Raw genomic sequence first — 23,092 nt, 5'->3', positions numbered from 1 at the left:
TGTATCACATGAAACTTTAACAGCTACATTCTGAATTTAAAATTTAATGACAAATTTTCCATTTCTCCAAAAGTAGCTATTGGTATTTTGGTAATTAATAGATTTCAGAAATCATCAAAATCTTAAAAAGTTGCCTTCCAACTTTTTTTAAAACTATATTTCAGAAAATTTGTACAATCTGCAAAAAATAAAAATTCATTTCACGTAACTAACACTAGATGAGGTAAATGAATCAATATCCTAACCAAAGACTAGATGAAAATGTGTTAAAAATAGCATCCAGAAACACCAATACCAGATAGTAGTGCTAATTTAGGTAAAAAACAAATCAGTAGGGCTGTAACTAATTATAAATTGTTGATCGATTTATTAACTGTATACATCTAGCACTACTGGTTGTAATGCATTGTTATCAGACAACATCTTCAGCCTGTGGGACATTTTGATAGCAATGAAATGAGCCGAGCCAGCTGTTGTAAAATATGATGGTACATTTGCAGCCACCGATAAAACGTTAACATTTTGGTATGCTTGGCTATAAACAGAAGATTGATGAACTGTTCTCATATGGAACAGCTATTGTGATGGGAGAAAAACAGGGTGTTATAGAACTCCAAAGATAATGGCCAAATACAGCAGTATTTATTTATTAGTATGATATTAAAAACTGTTTTGAAGTAATAAGTGAAGTATTGCCATCTGTCTGCCTCTTATATGAAGAGTCAGTAAAGAGAAATAGAAAAGCACCTCACATTGTATAAATGAAGGAGGAATACTTCTTGAAACCAGAAAGGGGCAATGACAATGTGGGTGGATCAAAGTTACGGGTAGTTTATAAACTTCTAAGAAACTGAAACATTCTGGTAATACATTTCATGGTTTATGAGGAAAACAATTCATATGCAGTCTAATGAAGAAAAAAAAGTAAAGAATGATATGAAAATTAAGAATACAAGCTTGTGTTGTAAATACATTTCATGAATAATGTTCTAAATGAAATTCCAAAGGTTTCTCTGTTACCTCAGAAGGAAGATATTGTCTTAAATGCAGTAAGAAATCTTTAGTGTACAGACTAATGGCTGACATTGAAAGATAATATCTGCATTAGTTTGAAAATGATTTAGTTAATGGTAATGACCATTAGGGAAAACTCCTCACCATGTAATTGAGGTAGTACTTCTTGCTAACAACAGAAAAGCTGTTCAATAATAAGCCAATGACAGATTATTCAAAATAGTTTGGAAAATATACATGAAGACCCATTGTATCCTGCCATATATTTGACCAAAATAAATTGCCAGCTCAGAATATCTGTGAAACATTGCTGAAGTATGGTATTGGAAGAGCACCAGTGCTTGTTCAAACACTAGTCTGTGGTATTATAATATGTTGGCTGTAATAATAATTAGGCCCAAAATGAATGGAAATATCTTAAGCTATGTGGAAGATCTCATAGTTATAACATTCTGTTGCAGATGTACTGGTTTGTCACACCTACTGAAAGTTACATTTTTTGATGATAGATTAGATTAAACATTTTTGTAATAGAAATGAGCTGCAAGATATTGCATTACTTTTGGTTGTCTTTGTCAAAAAACTGGTGGTCATGTTGCATGTACTTACAGGTTTGATAATGCATAATATTGCAAGGGTAATCTCAACCTGGTAAGAGGTTAAAGTTGTCCTCAGTATAAATTAGGTGGAAATGGTAAAAATTGATGTTATTTGATCCCTACACTCATGAAGTTAAATGTTTCTATAGGATCCCAGGTAGGTTTTTCTATTTCAGGTGTCAAATAATAACCATTGGAACACAAGGGGAGTTTGTATCTAGTAATTATTTCGAGGCATCATCAAGGGAGATGCTGTTAACTTTGTTACCAGTTTTTGTGTAAAGAATTAATTTTACTTTCATAGTTCTTACTGTCAGAGCAGACTTTTTTCTTAACCTGAGAGCTTGGCTAAATGTATAATATAATGGAGCAATAACTTTTAGAGTGCAGGTATTATGATCTATCAGTTGACTTATGATGCAACAACTATCTTTCAGTATAATAATTACATTTGAAAAGCTCATTTAAGTAAGAGAATAATCTAAAGTGGACTTAACAGAGCTACAAAAACATAACAGAAAAATATTTTCACTGAAACAAAAAAAGTCATCAAATGCAGTATCTACAGAGTCTTGGTTTATCTGTATAAATTTGCGACATCCTAGTTTCTAAGTCTACCTTCAAATACTGGCATACTTTTGTACTATTTTGATAGCCTCCTTAGCCTTGCTTTTTGTCCAGCTATAAAATCATCATTAAATTCAAAATCATTAAGAGTAACAACAAGCCTACCAAATAATCTGTGTGTTACCTCTGTAAAATTTCGATAGGGCAAATTCAAGATAATTTCAGGCTTTCATTGTGTTGGATGTGTGCATAAATACAAGATACCCATTGTACAGAGAAGAGTTTAGCAAGAAAAGGCATTCATTGTTAATGTCAGACAACAAATTTAAAATGTGATACACTTTAATGTAAAATGGTAGACCTGGAAGGTTGTCCAAATAAAAAAAATGAGTTTTCAATAAGCATATCAGTGTTGGAGAGTCGTGGGCAACCACGACTGTTTGTTTTGTATGCCTTCAGTAACATGAATAAGTGAGTGACCTAGAGAAATCTATTTCAGTAAAAGAAGTTTCAAAATGTTGCAACTGGTAAGCTGATTTGGGGCTCATGCTTTTTTTTTTCTCTCCAAGAAAGGGCCCCCAAAATACACACTGTAACAGCTCATTGTAAAATGCACACTACTGCGGACGTTATCAGAAAAATCACTAAATTAATTAGTGGATGTTATGTAAGTTGAAAGGAAACTAAAGATAAAACATCTCAATTTATTTTGCTATGAACTCATATTTCATGAAAATAAAAAAAACACAAGCAAACTATTTTATTTTATACCACATAAATAATTTTAAATATAAAAGAGGCTCATGCCAACCTGTCTGCAAGTCTCCTTTAACAGTTTAAATTAGATTTGGATGAAACTTCATACAGTTTTTCATCATCATAAGCAGTTTTTATAAGTTTCATTAGAATTGGTTCTCTTAAAATAAAAAATAAATTTTTTGTTAGCAAATAAATTAATAACAGCTTTATATAGCAGCAAAAGAAAGAAATGTTATAAAAGACCCTCACTAATATTTAAAAAAATAATATTTTATAACATTGTTTCCTAAATTACTTCCATAAAGTTAAAAAATACTTATTTCTCTTTAATCATGTATGTTGATTCTGTGCATTTATTGCCAGTAAAGAAACAATTGTTTTAAATAAAAATTCTAAAACTGTGGTAAAGTGAGTTTAATGCAGAATTTTAAAGCTAATCACCTGTGATACATTTTAGAAAAGTGATTTTTTTTTCTGCTGAAGAATCCAAACATAATATGAATTGAATTGTTCTGTGACCAAAGGAACCACAAGTCCTTCTTACAGAGTTTGTTGTACATAAATTTGCAGGAATGTTGTAGTAACTCAATTTTTAAGCTACACAAGTATTTTTTTTTACTTCAGTATGAGTATAAAGTGACAAAAAACATTGAAAATCACAATTCTAAAAATTGCCAAATGAAAAAGTGACTTATTACAGAGAATGTCTGAAACTTTGGGAAAGAAAATGAAATATCATGTTGTAAAAATAATAAATAACAACATTAAGTGCACAATTAAAAATGAGTGCCAATAAATAGCACATAGTTTATAAATTACAATAAGAAACAACAAGAAAAACAGAGGCTTGCTCCCCAAATAATGAAGTGAGGTCCAGCAAGAAGTAAGTTACAGAAACATCAAACTGCAAATATTATGTTGATAATTTCTCTAGAAAAGGCTGAATGTGAAAGAGGATTCAACATTTTAACACTAAACCAAAAACCAGGATGTCTCTAGATCAAGACACTTTTTGTCTGCTCTGATAAGAATCAAGATAAACTGACTTTAAATAACAGAAAAGTACAATCCCATCAAACGTACTGTGACATAAACAATGGCAAAGGGACAAGAACATGCCAATATCACACATGCTTTACTCCAAGGGAAAATTATGAACATCTAACTGAAAGTCTACATCTAATGAAAATAAATCACAGTAAATGGCAGGAAAGTGTAAGTTATATACAGAAATGAGTACATAGTTAAGACTGAAATGCTCAAGAGTTTTTAGGTATTATATATGCATCAAAGTGAAAAATAAATTAAGAAAATAATGTACATAATGAAGAACTTAAAGTTATCCAGACTAAACAATTTAAAGTTAGATAATTAGTCTTAATGCTATTTGCATTAATGTTCCTACTTTTGAAAAATAATTCAATGTTACACAATCTTTATTGTAGTCAGTTTCTTGGTGCTTGGGTGATTTATTTCTTATTTTTCACAGTATGTATACTATCACTTACAATCCCATAAGTAACTATAAAATGCAGGATGAGTTAGAACTTATGCAAGACAAATGAAACTTTAGGTCTAATTATTACACAGGATGAGTTGACAGAAACAAAATATGGGGTTGATATTTATAACCAAAACTTACAAGTAGTACCTGCTTGGTATATTTGGTTCAGAAAATATATAGAAAGAGTAACAAACAAACAAAATATCTAAACATTAGCAATATATAAAAACATACATACATTAACTTTTGAATTGTAACTGTTGCTTCTGTTAGTTTATAGTGCAAACATTATATACATATAAACAAAATTATTAACTTTACCACTAAAGTCAACATAAAACTATTCAATTTACTGTACAAAATTCATCCTAACAACTTTTCCACTTCAGTAAATGAATGATAGCTTCAAACCTTAATGCTAATAGAAAGAAATAAACCCAGCATAATGACAACCTTAGATGTACTAATTCATCCACAACCATTCCAACACTTTGTAGACAAAGGTATTAGACTAAAAGCCTAGTAATATTCCCCTCTATCTCACTTTGAATTATGATATTAAAAAAAAAAAAAAAAAAAAAAATGAAAAAATTAAATTTGGAGTATTTGTAAAAACAGTCTTATTATTGAAAAGCTAATATAAAAATGCTTATAATTTTAAGAAACTAAAACAAACACACTGCTACACTATTTTAATAGGTCTATTACAGATATCAGTACTTAGAATAATTGATAAATTCAAAACATCCTTTACAGGATGGTACATGGCCATGATGAAAGTTGTGTAATGGTCACTTTGGCCATCATATTAAAAATACAAAGTCTGAGCAGTGAGCATCACATTCTATGTGGTAAAGAAAAATATTGTTCACATATAAGCTACTACAACAAACATGGCTAAAGCTAGTAATGTAGTTTTTCCTCATATCATTTCTAGGACAAGCAACTTGTTCAGAAGAATACTTCTGAAGGAACAAAATAACAGATCTTGATGCATTTTCCATTGATGTATGTGGACAAACATTTGAATTAAACAAAGCTACTTTCACCAATTTAGAAGAACTACATGAATTCAATGTCATGCAATTTAGTCTGTTAGATACCTGCTACTTATGTTAGAGAGAAAATGATGGAATTTACACTTAAGAAAATTGCATTGAGAGAAATGTCTCATTTTGGATTACGCACTAGTCTTTGGTTGCACATTTCAGGCCACTGCTAGAAACCTTAGAATGGTACTCCAGCACAAAAACAATTCAAATTTAATATTTAGGGATAACAAGGAACCTGTGGATCCATATCAGCTGTCCAATCATCCAAGCCAAACTAAAAGCAAAGAAAAAGGTGCCCTTCAGTTTGTCCCTGAAAAAGTCCACCTTTTGGCAATTTAGATTCTCCTCACATCTCACAACACCCAACACCTTAATATCAACATATTTAGGTATTAGCTCATTGACAAAGATCAAAAGTGAAAAAGAACCAAACACTAGACCTTTGTGTACCTAACTTGTGACATTAATCCAGTTTGATCAAATTCCACTTATGAGGTGCAGATAGCCAAGTTGCTTTGCACCATAAGATGCCAAACCAACCAGCCAATCCACTTATGACACTCTCCTTTCTTCCATTTAGCCAATTTTGGACCCAACAAGTCAATTTATTCCCAGCATCTCTAGGAAAAAGTTTTTAATAATTTGTTTGTATTACAAGCATAAAAAACTACATCTTTACCATCATTTTTTAAATGCAGTAACCTCTTCAAAAATATCAAAAGGTTAGTAAACTATATTTTCCCTAGTTATCTTTAAAAGTTTAATCTTTGATGAGTTCACAAATCAGACTTCCAAAAACATCACTAATGTAAGATTAAAATTATTATACCTATATATTAATTACCTACACAATTTCTATTGCCTTCTTTAAAAAAAGTTTAATACATTTGTATTAAACCAATTTTGTACATCTACGTTATTCTAAAATGAATATATAAAAAAGAAAACTGACTTACTAACAAAGGTTCAGAAGAGTGATATTATGATGATACAGAGAATGGAAATGTTATCTTATACGAATAAGATTTGATTCAGTTTATTTTTCTCTTGAGAGATGAGCTGATCTGTGTTTACAAGCTTATCTAGAAAATAAGGAGAAAAAAAGGCATTATTTTCTTTGTAATGTATTCTAAACATAACAAGACACAAATTTCAGAAAATTAAATGGGAAAGAGCCTTGTGATTCATGGATAACAGCAATACTCCAGATACAGACAACGCTTTTGGACAACCACAAGCTGCAAGTGCCCTCCAGTTACACTGATTAAGCAGCAACAATTCAATCAGTTTTCTCTCAACCTGTCAAGACACATCCCATGCCTCTAATATTAACAAGCAAAGATGTGTAATTACATTCAAAATCCATGGAAAGGAGAAACAAGCAGAATGAACTACCATGCCAGGGAAAGAGGTTTACAAAATCTCAAACTTGAGAAACTTTGTGTCATTAAGTTCTGTTTAACTATATTTAGACTGAGGTACAATAAGAGGTAAGTCATTTTGATTGCCTCTTTGGCACTTAAGGACTACAAACCACCATTCTAACCACTTTAAAACTGATAATGTCAAGAGATGGAAACAGCAGTTATCAAACAGAAGCAGTTAAGTGAACATTGACTTGGGCCTGTGAAAAAAAAAGGGTTTGAATAGTGAACAGAAATAAATAATAAATCAAGGGACTACCACCTGGTAACTGAACCTTTGGTTGCCCCAGAAAATTTCTGAAGTGCAACTTGAATCTCCAGATAGCCTAAAAGCCCTCTGCAACAGCATAGTAGAAATACAAAAACAAATGAATTACTTGGGAAAGTGTCAACACCACTCTATGATATTATATTTAATATACAATTTTTATTTTTTTATTTTATCACACAATTTGCTTCCATAATTTTCTGTTCACTTTCTAATAGTTTTTATTTATGGATTTCATTTAAATATGTCAGATCGTAATTAATGTCCAAAAATTTAATACAGAAAGTGCATCATCATTTCTGCCTTTGTAGAAGGCTTTAAATAAACTCTTATGAAGATGGATGTGTCTGAGGAACACTATTAAGCATATAATGCTTTAAAAGTTTAAAAAGGCAATAGTGCAGTAGGAACTACATGAAACATTCAAGCTGCTTATGTTATATTATGTTCTTTCAATAAAAGAAAATGTTGAAGGTGGTTTCAGAAGTTTAGATCAGGTGACTACAGCTTAAGTGGTGTACCACGTTCAGGTCATTCTCTTAAGTTTAATGACAACTTGCTGCTGGCTGCACTTCATGAAGATTATGCTGTAACAGTTAAAGAACTAGCACAGAAGCTTAATTAACCCATTAAACAATTCACTGACATCTGCAACAGCTTGGAAAGGAGTCAAAACTTAGAAAATTGGTCCCCCATGATTTGACAGAAGCAAACCTTAGAGCAAGAGTGGACATTTGCACTTCTCTGCACCCTTGTGAACATAACACCTCTTTGGGACAGGTTAGTGACTGGAGATGAAAAATTGATATTTTATAAAAATGTTAAGCACCACAGACAATGGCTCAGTGCAAGTAAACTGGCTAAAGCACAGCCCAAAATGGACCTCCACCAGAGGAAAGTATTGTTAAGCATTTGATGGGATGTTGTTGGTGTGATCCACTTCAAGTTTCTACCACTCAATGTGATAATTACATCAGACTTCTGTTGTCAACAGTTAGAGCACTTAAATGTTGTACAGAGAGAAAAGAGGCTTGCTTTGATCAGTCATAACGGTGTTGTGTTACACCAGGATAATGCATAGCCCCATACAACAAGGATCATATCTGCAAAGATTGAAGAGCTAGACTGGGAAAACTTCAACATCCTCCTTATTCTCCAGACCTTGCCCCATCTTATCATCCTCTATTCTGAAGTTTGTAGGACTATCTTGGTGAAAAAGAACTTGGAACACATGAAGATGTCAAACTACTCTCTCTATTACATTCTTTTCCTCCAAACCCCATGAATTTTATAATGTTGCATTCAGAAGCTTGTTAAATGTTGGCAGGAAGTAATTAATAACAATGGAACATACATTACTGATTAAACAACATTAAAAGTATTTGAAATTCTCTCTCTTTTTCTGAACCTAAAATTGGACATTACTTATGGGATAACCTGGTATTTCACTTGAATTTTGGTGCATTTATATCTTTTTATATGCAAAAAGCTAAAAACAGCTCATTATGTTGCTGGATTAAGAGATTAATCAGCCTAAAACACAAAAATACTTTTCTCCTGTAAGTAACACTGTTAAGATTTTGTTCTTGTCAAAATTTTATTCTAAATTACACAATATTTTGAAATACCCATGTTCCAAACTAAACCAAAACTCTTAATAAATAAATTTAAAGAAAACAATCTTAAAACCAGCCCTTATCATTAATACAATTGAAGTTTTCTCATTAACTCATATTTACTGCTTCCACAACATTAAAAAGCAAACAATTCCAAAGGCTGACCACACTGTTAGAAGAATAAAACTGTCTTAGCTGCAGATAACTCCTACTCTGTGAATTTATGTCTCTTAGTCCTACTATTCTTACTGTTAAGTACAAAAACAGATGATGCATCAACACCATCAATTCCCTTTACAATCTTAAATACCTCAATGAGGTCCCTCATAAATGTTATTTCTTTCCCTAAGAGATTTCAAACTATCCTCATATGACAAACCCTCTATCCAAGGACCATTCTAGTAACCCTTTTCTAAAGTAAAATGCCCAAGAATAAATAATACTTCAAATGTAGCCTAACTAAATAGTTGTACAATAAAATTAACCTATTTAGACTTGTATTCGATATATCTGTAGATTCAACCTAAAATCCTATTTTCTCTGTAACTATCAACAATACATTGCTTGGGCAGTTTTAGAGACTGATCAACTACTACATAAAAGGTTCTTTTCTTTCATAACACTAAGATTATTCACATCCAAATAATACTTACAATTAAAATTATAATAACCCACCTGCATTATCTTGCATTTATTTTAATCAAAACTCATATTCCATTTATTTAACTCACTAAACAATCAATCCTTTTACAATTCAGCAGCATCCTCTCCACAGCTAACACCCAAGACATTAATATAATCTGCAAAGTGCAAAATAATGTAAATTAATGGCCATTTTTTCATCTATACCACTAATGTAAATCAAAAAGAATAAATGTCCTACAACTGAGCCTTATGTACTTCTTCATTGACATTAATCCATTTATAAAAATTCTCTGCTTTCATCCACCCAGTCACTCTTCTATCCAAGTTGCTAACTTATACCCCCACACCTATAGTTTGTTGTTTTTTTTTTTTTACAAAAAATAGCAAAAAATTTGTAGTATAAGATTTTCCCTCAGTGAAACCATGCTAATTATCCAATAAAATTCTAAACTCTGTTAAATGACTTTGAAAAGCATCTTTTAATCAGACTTTCCAAAACTTTTCCCACAACTAATGCAAGACTAATGGATTAATAAGTTATTCCATAACTTTTATCACCTTTCTTGAAAATAAGAGATTCATCAGCTAACTTCCAATCTTTGGTACCTTCTCAAATTAAGGGACTGACAAAACAATTGCAACAAATGGCTCAGATATACAATGTTTAACCTCCTTTAAAATCATCAGGGAACTAATATTACATTTTATTATATATTTGGACCAGGAGCCTTATAATTTTTTAACCCTATTAGAATGAGTCATGGGTCAAAGACCACATCATGTTTGTCCATATGCATTCAAAATTTTATTCACCTACTACAATTTACATTAAGTTTTGCATCAAATTGTAAATAATTTAATTTTTAGTATTATGTATTAGTAAATTTCTTAATTTATGAGCAAATATTAAAAGAATAAGCCTAAATATGAATCTTTGTGAGTCATGTGGTATGCTGAATGCAGCATTGGTTCAAATTAGATGTTTATATTGTCAAAACACAGTATATAGTTTCATACAAATTGGGAACTCAAATTACTTAGAATACAAAATAAGAACACATCTTTTATTTTGCCAAGATGCAGCTTATGTAATGAATCAAACATTGGTCCCACTCACTTTTTTCTATTTTTGGAAATGGTCCCTTATACACACTTACTTCAATATACAACATGCAAATATCCTACCCAACTAAATGCTCAGAAAGTCTTAACAGGTACTTTCCCAGTCATTTTAAAGTACTTGAAAGCCATTTCCTTCTTTTAAGCCTGTTCAATATTACATATTTTAAACAAAATACAGCTTAGTTATTAAGCTTGATAAATTATGGTAGAACTTGATGCTTTAAACACAGATATTTTTTGCCCTTCCTCCATCTGCAAAATTTGAAAAGGTTTAGCCACCTATGGCAAGCAGCAAAGGAATGCAAAGGTCACTGTAACTGGAAGATATGTTTGCTATACTTATTAGTTTACCATTCTATATTTTAAGAAAAATAAGTTTAAGAACTTGTTTGTAAATTGTAATAATCTATATTCTTATATAATGTATAATAATTGAAATGTGAGTATATTACCAATTACTAGTCCACAAATCACAGCCAAAACAGGTCACTTTGTAAAGCCTAAAGGTCAGTTCTATATTACTAGATACAGTAACATGAGTACACAATCACCAAAGCAATGGGATGCCTGTAATTTTAGCCATGCTTAACTGTGAAGACAATATTATAAAAATAATATACATTTATAATGTTACAAGACTTAAGCTATTTAGACTAAACATTTGCATTTTTGCTCCATAACCTACTGTCATTTTAGAATAAAAAAGGCACAATTTACATTCCCTAATTTTTAACATCAGTTATGAATGAGGTCAGTCAAATCTACTACCCCCACACAGAATAAATAACAAACAAATGTGAAATCTCACTGAAAACAAACATTTTAAATATATTTAAGAAATTTTAGAGATTACACAAATACTATTTGAGATTTCTGGTATGAAGAATAATTTTTACTCATAAAATAAAAATCACTTTGCACTCAAGACTAGCAACAAAAAAAACTCATAAATTTCACAAACAAATCTTTTGTAAAAATATTTCACTAAATATTTTTTTTGTGTACAAGAAAATTGCAATCTCTACTACAAGTCTACCAAATTTTGTGAAGATACATATACTGCTTCAAAAGTTGTTGTATAAATACTTAACTCATATATTATAATAAGCCTATCATAAAAGGGTTAAAACTTCCCAACTTCCTTTTAATCAGCTCAGAATTAATGCAGTCATTTTGTTTGATCTCAGTTCCACCTATCAACTGATCAAAATGTGGAATACTGTTTTAATCTTTGATAGCAAAACCAAAAAAAAGTAAAAAAGAAAATAAATTTAACAACCTAGCCATCTCATAATAGTCAAATAATTCTTCCTTTATCATCCCTCAAGAATCCTACACCATCCTAACAATTTGCTTACCCTTAATGTATTTAAAAAATTCATACTGTTGTTTTTTTTCATTTTTAGCCAACCTTTCCTCAAACATCTTATCCGATATTCTAATTTTCCATTTCACCATTTTTTTTATCTTCTAAATCACCTGTCATACCAGTCAATTTATATTCTTAAAATTATGATGCTTTTCTTTAATTTTATGTGTTATACTCTTTATGAGCCAACCTTATTTGTTACTTGCAAATATCTTTTTTCTTCCTGTAAGGAATAGGTTTACTTTGAATATTTAAAATTTATCTTTTAATATTTTTGATCTCCATATGAAGCAAAACATCAAACCTAACAGACCAATGATCACTTTAGCCTAGATGTTCCTCAATTTCCACTCTCCCACCACTTTCTAAATGAGAAGTTATCAATAAATAAAAAACATTGTAGTTGATTCCTTAACCAATTGATGAAGAAAATCATGTTGAACAGTTTCTAAAAACTTTTCTCCTTCATGGTTTGATTGTAGAATTTCAAAGACTACATGCCCAAAAATCATCCAAAATTATCTCATTAACAGCTGAAATCATAATCTCATTCTAAAGTTTCTCACTAATTTCATCAGTATTATTTGATGGTATGCAACAAATTCCCACTAAAAACCTTTTCCCTTTATATTCATTAACAGAAATCCAAATGGATTAAATATTCTTCCTAACATCCTGTTGAAGCTGAGGGTATCAAAGATATCACTCATATTTTACATACAAAGCTACTTCTCCTCTCCTCTTTAGTACTCTATCAAATAACCTATAATAATGTATCTCAAAAGATATTTCTCATCAAAATCACTTACATTTAACCATGTTTCACTTATTCCCATTATATCAAACTTTTCCATTACTAGTACTCTAAAGTAATCTACTTTATTTCTTACACTTCTAGCATTACAATAGTAACAATTAAATCTACCTTATAACTACTTATATATTCATTCCTAATGTTAAACATTCCTCTGCTTTTCATGATTTTTGCATTTAGTTTTTCCTGGCCTTCATCACTCTCTAGTCCTAGTTTAAAACTTCCCTATCTTATTTAAATGTAAACCACTCATTCAAAGAAGCTCCCTTCTTCCACTGATTTGATTCCACATGTCCAATCTGCTGATCTGCTCATCCTTACATATTAATTTAAGCCTGGTGACCTACTTACAACTTCATCCTCACAGTTAATTCTGGGCAGTATCCTTGACAAAATACATTACAGCCTTTTTATTTAAATATCTTTATCAATCACTTGTACTTATTAATTAGCTCCTCTGACCTAGCTTTCCCTACATCATTAGCCCCTACATGCACAACAAATACTGTCTCTGCTACTGTGCTAATAACCCTTTATTATATCTTCTGCTTTGACAGTTACGTCCTCTACCTATGCCCCTGAATATCATAATATGCTTCTTTTCTCCATATATACCCCACAGACTATCATACTATAAGCCACATACATTATCTTGATTTATTACAATTAAAATCCATCTGCCATTTCTTCAGCCAATTCGCCAAGTAAATAAAATGCTTTGCAAAGTAGCATTCTCCTCCTCACAACACCAAACACCTCAATATCAACATATTTAGGTATTAGTTCACTGACAAAGTTAAAAAGTGAAAAAGATACAAACACTGGACCTTTGTGTACCTAACTTGTGACATTAATCCAGTTTGATCGAGTTCCACTTATGAGGTGCAGATAGCCTAGTTGTTTTACACCATAAAACACCAAACCAACCAGCCAATCCACTTATCACACTCTCCTTTCTTCCATTTTGCCTATTTTTGATCCAACTAGCTAATTTATTCCCAACATCTATAGGGACAATTTTTTAACAAACTTTTTGTATCACAAGCATAAAAAACATCTTTACCATCATTTTTTCCAAGCATTAACCTCTTCAAAAATATCAAAAGATTAGTAAGACTATATTTTCCCTAATTATCTTTAAAAGTTTAATCTTTGAAAAATGAGTTTACAAAAGAGACTTTCAAATATTTTTCATCACTTATGCAAGATTACATTTATTATGCCTATAAATTAATCACCTACACAATTTCTACCACCTTCTTTAAAAAATGTTACATTAGCCAAATAACAAACCTTATAACAGAAACGTTGGATATAACTTGTAAATATAAATCCAGCTCAAAATCCTATTTGCCTTGACCACTAACATCAAAACTTCAAAAACCAGTTAAATTATTTTGAAAATTATGTTTTATCAAACTTTAAAAAAAAAATCCTATCACGGATATCATTCTTACTAAGATAAACTAATTCATCAATTACCTTTCCATCTACTGATGATCTTGCAAAATATTCAGAATGTACAATAATTTAAATTTTCATTAGCATGAACTTAAAAAAGTGGGATTTTATAACTCATTTCCCCTTGAACTTTCAACATAATTATTAAATATATATCGATATATAAACACCATATCGTTCATAACTGCTATGTAGTTAATGCGCAGAAATATGTTAAATACACTAGAGTGGTCAAATAAAATGGTCCCTGGTTGTCACGTGTTAAAATAATTATGTATCATTTTTGTTACTGTTAGACCAAAGTTCGCAACAGATATCAAACAAAATATATGTTAAGTTTTATTTCTTTAAGTTTTACTTGAAAATTTAACGTTTAATAAAAAATAACTTTCTCACTTACGTCACATACACAACACTTTCACTAAACCACAACAACAATCTGTATCAAATTGTATGATTATTTTAACCTCCTATCGTCGAAACTTTTAATGAGTTTTTGAAGACAACTTTCGTCATTGTGCATTTGACGTACTAATAAAACAAGCATTTAAAATTTAATTTTGATACCAAAAATAAAGGTGTTTTGTTTGCTTTAACGATAAATGTGAAGATATATTTGATATGAATATAAAAGAGTTAACTAGGAAATCGAATCGATAACGTTAGTAGACAGTGCTTTTTTGTTATACTTGTTACATTTGATATTTACCAAAATTCAAGGTAAAATTAGACATGAGGAATGGGAAGATTATACAAGTTGCAATTTTTTTACATAATAAGTAACTTTTGTCAGACTTTTGAGTTTGGATTTTGTTTTAGGTCTAGTCATTTAAAGAATACAGAAAACTGCAGCTAAACAGCATCCTTCTCTATCTACATAAGTTCAGTGGCGTAGCTATGGTTTTCAGCGCCCGGGGACAAAGTCTGTTTTCGCGCTCCCTCGTGACAAAATGTAAGCCATAATTCATGTAACATCAATTTGACGCCCCTCCGATGCTGCGCCCGGGGACAGATGTACCCCCTTGCCCACCCTACCTACGCCACTGTATAAGTTTTTATATCTAAGTATTACCTTTTCAATTTTATAAATTTTCCGAAAACTTCTTTTGCCAATGAAAATTTAAATCCCTATTGATGTGTTCCTATGTATTTTCTAAAATCCATGTTCACGTGCAAGAAAAGGATGCTTTGCAGTTTAATCTTTCTCTCCAATACTGATTTTTTACGCATATCCACACAGGAGCTTTGTATACAAAGAAGATTCGAACCCCAGCTTTTATAGAGTTGTAAATCTACAAATTTACCATTGACCCACCAGTGATTTTGTGGTGATGAACATTACTGATACAAATAGTTAAAAGCAGCTTCGAAAGTTGTAAGTGAGAGAACTGGGCATTTTCAAAGCTATATTGCAATATAAAGTCGAGAAATTGACTTTTCCTTGCCCAGAAAGCGATAATTACTTTTTTAACTTAATGATGTCAAAAATATCGTTGTAAGTTATATTTTAAATTCGTTTTCCCTCGATGGACTCAGCAGATAGCCCGATGCGACTTTGCTATATAAGAAAACACACATTATATTTTCAATGTTTTACTTTACATATGTGCAAGAGAGCCGTTAATCATAATAATGATGTAATATAAAGAACGTTCATTTTAATATAATAACAGAAAGTTTCGTGAAATATGTGGAGGTGGGAAACATTATACATAGGAGTTATAAGTATTGAGAAGTCATTGAACATTCAACAAGCCTTTCAGTTCAGTGTTAGACAGTGAGAGATACCATTCTATCTTGATAGATTAGTGAGAAATTCTGTAAGTGTTGTATTTGTCAGTTCCAGGTAAAATTAGTTTTGCTATTTGATGGATTAGTGAGAAATTCTGTACGTGTTGTATTTGTCAGTTCCAGGTAAAATTAGTTTTGCTATTTCTGTTGTAAACAAAACATTATTAGTAAATTTAAGTCTAAAACTTGTGTAAACGTGAGCATAGCTTGTATCAAACTTTATATAATAAATAAATTAATTTGTTATGGTTATGTCGATTAGACTTCGCATTACTTATTACTTATTTCAAAAAATGCAGTAGAATCAGCTCACCAATACAATGAATTACAATCCCAATAATGTCAGAAGTTGAATGAAACCGGGTAAAATAAAATAAAATTTCAATTAAATTTCAAGATAACAACAATTAGGACACATAATAATGAGTTATAAATGTGTTGCAACTTGTGAAATAAAAAGAAAAAATCAAGAACAATGAGGTAGAAAATTAAAAGAATGAAAGATGAAATCCAGAAAATAATGAGTTATAAAATTAAGTTAAGAGCAAGACAGGAGATTTAGAAAAAAAGAGATAAAGAAGAAAGAGAGAGAAAACAAGAATAAAAAACACAGTTTAAAAAATACATAAGAACAAAAATAAATTTGATTATAGATAAAATCAACGAAGATGATAAAGATTCAAATTCAAACTACAACAATAGTATTTGCAAGATATATTTTCAGTGTTATAATTTCACTGTTTGGTTGATAATAACCACAGATCCAGTACGTTCATAAGAGTAATTTTACAATACCAAGAAAGTTCATAATAGTATAATACTCTAAAAATTTTAGGAAATTTGAAGAAACGTGAGTACACTATAAACACAAGTGATCAGTGTTTCAAGGTTCAATGACTATTCAGTGAATTTATAAGTTCAGTCTCAAAAGTTTTAGTAGTTCCATCTCTGAAAGGTGATTTATCATGTCTATTCAGTTATACAGCAATCAAACTGGTTATCGGTACTGTATAATTCAGGATGGAATAGACAATATAATAAGTAGGTTCTGTTCTTCAGCTCGATTTACAGCTGCACCTTTCACAGCATTGCTTTTGGTAGCTCTAGCTGTCAGAGTATTTATGTGGCTGGTGAAATTGGGATGTTTGTCAAAGATTACCCCTTTCTTTAGGTACTTCTTTGTTTCTTCCTTGACTGTTAATAATGGTGATGTCCCGCCCTCATCAGCTCATCCATTTTTGAGTATGTACAACATGGCCGTGAATTTGGAAAGATTATTTACCATCCTCTATGGCTCCACTATTTCTTCACACTGTTAAGGAATGGTTTCACCAAAATGTCGATGATAAAGGTCAGTACTAAGCAGTTGGTTGAACTGTCAAGGCGAGCTACATCATTAATGTAGTTGTTTAAGAGAGCTAGTGATCCAGTTTAATTGTCAGATTCCATATTCAACTAACCATATGTCAATGTAGCAAGCTAGCTTACTCCACCTCAACGTAGTCCTGGTCACTAACATGGTTCCTAATCAAAGTAATGTTCCTCTTCATTCTAGAAATCTATGAACAGACCAAATTTTCTCCATTTCGTATGATATGGTTAGCAATACCACCTTGCGAACAGTTTGGCTCAAACTAGAAGTGATCATTTACTGTTTTTACATCTTTCCATTACACAGTTTGATGCAAAGGTGCGGTGGATGCTCAGAGCTTTGACAAACACACCTCTTCATGAGGTATTTGCATATTCAAGTGTTTTGACACCTAACATGCAAAGTCCTCACTGATACATCAGTCCAGTTTAGACTGATGACTGTCAAGAATGATTCAGGTAGGGAGTCATTGTATTTAATCAAGTGACCAAATAATCACCATTGTAATGTTGTATGCATGCAAAAAAGCGTACAATATATATAAAGGAACGATTGTAACGAGACCTTGTCACATTTCCACATTAGTCTTAACTCTGATTCGCATATGCTCAACATCATACCACTGGTACTTGTGTGTGAAAAAGATGGGATTTCCAGCAGTTGTAAAAAAATTGCAAATAAACAGAAATAAAATAAATTATCCTTTTTAAAATACAATACAGAGTGAGTACTTGTTTAACTTGAAATACATGTGTTTTTACATATCTAAACTGTCTAATTCCTCTCCAAATTCTACTGAATGAAGTATCTACCATATTGTTTAATTATAAATAATATTAAACTATGTTACAACATCACATTAAAGCAGCACTGTCATAGTCCTCCAGAGTGATTTCTGCCATTAACTTGAATGGTAATTCTCAACAGAAAATAAAGGAAGGTTGTAGCCTTGAAAGCATCTGAACTGCTGTTGAAGAAAACTGCTCTCTACTTTCATACCAAACCACGAACTGAGCAACAGATAACAGGAGTAGAAGTAACAATCTTTTTTACTACTTGTTGGCCTGGCATGGCCAGGTGGGTAAAGGTACTCGACTCGTAATCTGAATGTCGCGGGTTCGAATCCCCATCACACCAAACTTGCTCCCCTTTTCAGCCTGGGGGCGTTATAATGTGCGGTCAATCCCACTATTCGTTGGTAAAAGAGCAGTCCAAGAGTTGGCGGTGGGTGATGATAACTAGCTGCCTTTCCTCTAGTCTTACTCTGCTAAATTAGGGACGGTTAGCGCAGATAGCCCTCATGTAACTGTGCGAAAATTCAAATCAAACAAACAACGTGTTATATAAACTCTGCACACTATTCTGAACAACTACTCTGCTAAATTAGGGACGGTTAGCGCAGATAGCCCTCATGTAACTGTGCGAAAATTCAAATCAAACAAACAACGTGTTATATAAACTCTGCACACTATTCTGAACAACTAGAAAGTTCTCAAAAGTTCTACATTACAAAAACGTAAAAAAAAATGCATGACATGCTTGCACATTGCACATGTAAGGTGACCAAAACAAAGCAAAAGAGAGAGAGATTTAAAATATACATGTGCCTCATTGACTGTAGTGATTTAAGAAAAGCGCCAAATAGGCAACACATTTCACAGTGGCAAAAATTACATTTATTATGGATTTTACACAGATGTGTTTACGAAATGCAACAGAAAATACAGAACAAGCCGAAATATCTGATAATTTAAAATGATATTGATGAGAATAGCATAATTCAAATATATAAAATATATATATATTTTATAATTCAAATTATAAAAACGATTAAAATATTTAAAAGACTTAATTCAATTTCAAATATCACACTGGAACCTGGCATGAAAAAATACTGTTCAAATACTGTACAATGATAAGATACGCACCCCTTGTAAAAGTACAACAATCGTGAACAATTATATTTAGCTGATATTGGTGTGAGCGTACGTTGATATACAAAGTAACAACCGAAAAAAATATTAATTTTAGCGAAAAGAATATTAGCATAAAAGTTCAGTTAAATTCTACAAGACTGTTGACTTAAGATGGCAGCGTTACCAAACCACGGCTGTAGAGATATCGCTTTCGGATGTTGTCCGAGTCGGCTACCATGGTAATTATGCATGAGCCTGAGAATACTCTAGCGTATTTGATGATATGTTGAAGTTGAGTTTTTTGCAAAGAAAAACAAAATATTTTCTTTTTCTTATTTTACTTCAATTAATGTTTTCTTCTTTACTTGAGAGAGCAGTCACCTTCCCATAACTGTCTGCAGGCAGTGAAGGGTGATATAGTTGTGGGCTTCAGCACCCACATCTCGCTCTCCTAATTTCTATTTCTATATCTATTGTTACTTCTTATGTGAGACTGGCGACTGGAGGTTAAGACTGATAGATGGTGTATTCCCACCGCAATGTTGGTGCTATTGCGCAGCCACCTCCAAACCTAGTGTACATTTTATAATCCCACGTCTTGTATCATGGAATCTTTTATTTTTTTTTCAATTAGTACAACGTATTTGTGTAATTTATTTTTGTTCTGGTCTGTTTCTAAAGTTATAACAAACTAACGTAATTTGCTATAGGTTTGAATTTGCTGTTTGTAACGATGTTTTTCCTTGTGATTTTGCTTGTTTAACCTCACAAAAATATATTCATTTTTAATTTATAATTTATGCCAAGCAAATAACAAAGCAATAAGTGTATATAATGTTGTTTGAAAGTTGTTCAGGTTACAGATAAGTTTTAGCTATGTAAATATCACTTTTTCTATTGTATAATTTTTGTAAAAATGTATGGCCAAGTGAACGCTCAGAGACCTGAAGCCTTCTCTTTCACTGCGCGTATCTCTAAGTATATGGTAATATTGTTTATTCCTTTCGTGGTACTTTTCTGTTTTTGTTATAATGTTTCTATTTTTCCTATTTAATTTCATAATTACTAAAAGAAAGTTTCTTATGAGATCGCAGTAAGAATCCTTTATATTATGACATCACATTTAGAAGCATTCAAAATTCATTTGTTCGAGACATTTTGTTTTTAGTTACATAACTAATTATTAGCCTTAGAGTTGTTGAATGAATGTGGTGTGGCATGTAAAAGTGTGTAAAATTCAAGAAATTAAAAGACTTATGAATTGTTTGGATTATTCTACTCGGAACCTTAACTGCGCATTAAACAAGATAATATAAGAACATTCAATATTGGAAATTAATTTTGGTTACATTTTTGGGCTTTACTTATATTCGTTAATACAACTTTTCTGGTAAAATATGGAAGTGAACATTTTTCTTAGATGAGAGCATAGATGATGTAACTCTTTCTTTTCTGGCTAATAATAGCAATATACAACTACTGAAGTAGGTCAGTGAATATAGGGAAAACCGAGAGATACTGTAACAGCATGCTCTAAAATTCATGTGACCCACAAAACGTATAAAATAAATTCTAAAAAAAAGTTAAGAGTTTGATCTGAAATGCATTATGAGCATAGCCACGGCAAATATATCTGTGCACGGATATGTGCGAAAGGAGTTTAGTTTGTGCAATATAAATTACGAATCAATGCACAAATATAAAAGTTATTTTGCTGTAGATGTTACGTAGTGAGAGAGTTTAAAAAGTACTTCACGAAGAAATGCTTGGAGCAATAATTTTTTAGCTGAGTTGGAAGGGCACTAAACCACGGTTTGTTTTGTAAGTTTTGTTGTTGTTTTTTTTTGGAATTTCGCACAAAGCTACTCGAGGGCTATCTGTGCTAGCCGTCCCTAATTTAGCAGTGTAAGACTAGAGGGAAGGCAGCTAGTCATCACCACCCACCGCCAACTCTTGGGCTACTCTTTTACCAACGAATAGTGGGATTGACCGTCACATTATACACCCCCACGGCTGGGAGGGCGAGCATGTTTAGCACGACGCGGGCGCGAACCCGCGACTCTCGGATTACGAGTCGCGCGCCTTACGCGCTTGGTCATGCCGGGCCTTGTTTTGTAAGACTTATACGTTTTGCTTCATTGTTTTCCGCTAGGGATTGTTTCAAGAGCACGTTTCTGTTTTAAATGCTACTGCTGTGGTAACGTGTTTTTGCAGATATATAAAATTTATAAACTGCATGGCTTTTTTTTTAGTGTAACAGGTATCACGTAGGCTTAGATTTTTTAAAGAAAATTTGAAATTTTATTCCTGTTTAAATTTTATTATTGAATTTATGAGACTGTAATTAATAACATATCTTTTGAGATTTCGTGGAATAGTGTGTGTTTTCTTATAGCAAAGCCACATCGGCTATCTGCTGAGCCCACCGAGTGGAATCGAATCCCTGATTGTAGCGTTGTAAATTTGTAGACTTATCGCCATACTCGTGGGGGGCTGAGATCAAGTAGTGTATTTGATGATTAACCAACTTTGGACAATGGACTTGAAACTTATTTTTGGGCCCGGCATAGCCAAGCGTGTTAAGGCGTGCGACTCGTAATCTGAGGGTCGCGGGTTCGCATCCCCATCGCGCCAAAGATGCTCGCCCTTTCAGCCATGGGGGCATTATAATGTGACGGTCAATCCCACTATTCGTTGGTAAAAGAGTAGCCCAAGAGTTGGCGGTGGGTGGTGATGACTAGCTGCCTTTCCTCTAGTCTTACACTGCTAAATTAGGGACGGCTAGCACAGATAGCCCTCGAGTAGCTTTGTGCGAAATTCCAAAACAAACAAAACAAGTATAACACTAATTTAGTAATCATCAGTAACAGTATATTCTTTAATTTTTATAAATAAAATATGTTATTATTCAACTTTTCAACGTATACTATAGTACTGAGAAGTGACAATTATGAGCTGAAAAGTTATTTTATTTTGAATGGCAGAGACAAAAAGACCGTAAGTTGTATAACACTGACAATTTATACCCCAAGCCACACTATTGATAGGCATGTACAGATAGGTTGTTTCCCCCTTAGTGACAATTATTACTTCTAATATTTCTTATTATTATTATTTATGACTCAAGACAAACTAAATTGTCTTTTTTTGTCTAAATTGTCTATTTAGAGAAAATAGGTTTTAAACAATTTAAAATCTGGTTAATATATAAGTATTAGACTTATTTAGATAATTTTGCATTATTGTTTTTGTCGTTGTTTTTTTTAATTAAGGACAAAGCTATACAATGAGCTATCTGTGTTCTGCCCACCACGGGTATCGAAACTCGGTTTTTAGCGTTGTAAGTCTGCAGACATACCGCTGAGTCATTAGGGGGTTGGGCGTTGTTTTTGTCACTCTGAACAATAATGGTATAATTGTTAAAAGCACTAGTATTCAGTGAAAGCAGTATAATTCACTTAAACAAACATGCTGAAGTTTTGAGATCTGAGACTTTTATAGAAGGTAGCAGAATCTAAAAACATTCATCCTGTTGAAGTGAATCTTTTGACCCAAAATGTAAATTTCCACCTTTAAGTAATTCAGAAATTTTTAACAGTACCAACTATTTCATTATTTTACAAGTGTACAACACCAATGAAAAAATAATTCTGTTGAAAAAATCATGACGTGCACTTAGAGCAATTAAACATTGCCTCTAATATGAAAAAAAGTTCATATCCAACATATTTCTTTTCACCATTCAGCCAACCACCCAGTGCAAAAATGCCTAAATCATAACAATTCTAAAAAATTATAA

At 32.0% G+C, this 23,092-nt stretch overlaps 1 protein-coding gene across 4 annotated transcripts in view; it reads right to left on the bottom strand.

The window, feature by feature from the left end:
* The window catches only part of LOC143247470 (uncharacterized), a 43,279-nt gene extending 28,539 nt beyond the window's left edge, over positions 1-14,740 (bottom strand). Inside the window, exons 1-2 of one of the 4 annotated variants that reach the window (XM_076495668.1) lie at positions 14,615-14,728; positions 6,452-6,577 (exon numbers count right to left, since the gene is read on the bottom strand). The gene's annotated coding sequence lies outside the window, so the exon portion shown is untranslated. Of the gene's footprint in view, positions 1-6,451; positions 6,578-14,235; positions 14,425-14,614 lie in introns of those variants that run through there. The other 3 variants (XM_076495670.1, XM_076495671.1, XM_076495672.1) reach the window with 3 other exon arrangements.
* Positions 14,741-23,092: the final 8,352 nt, after the last annotated feature.

The sequence above is a fragment of the Tachypleus tridentatus genome, chromosome 3 (genome assembly GCF_004210375.1).
Source record: "Tachypleus tridentatus isolate NWPU-2018 chromosome 3, ASM421037v1, whole genome shotgun sequence".
Classification (NCBI taxonomy): domain Eukaryota; kingdom Metazoa; phylum Arthropoda; class Merostomata; order Xiphosura; family Limulidae; genus Tachypleus; species Tachypleus tridentatus.
This window is presented reverse-complemented; position numbering and strand designations above follow the sequence as displayed.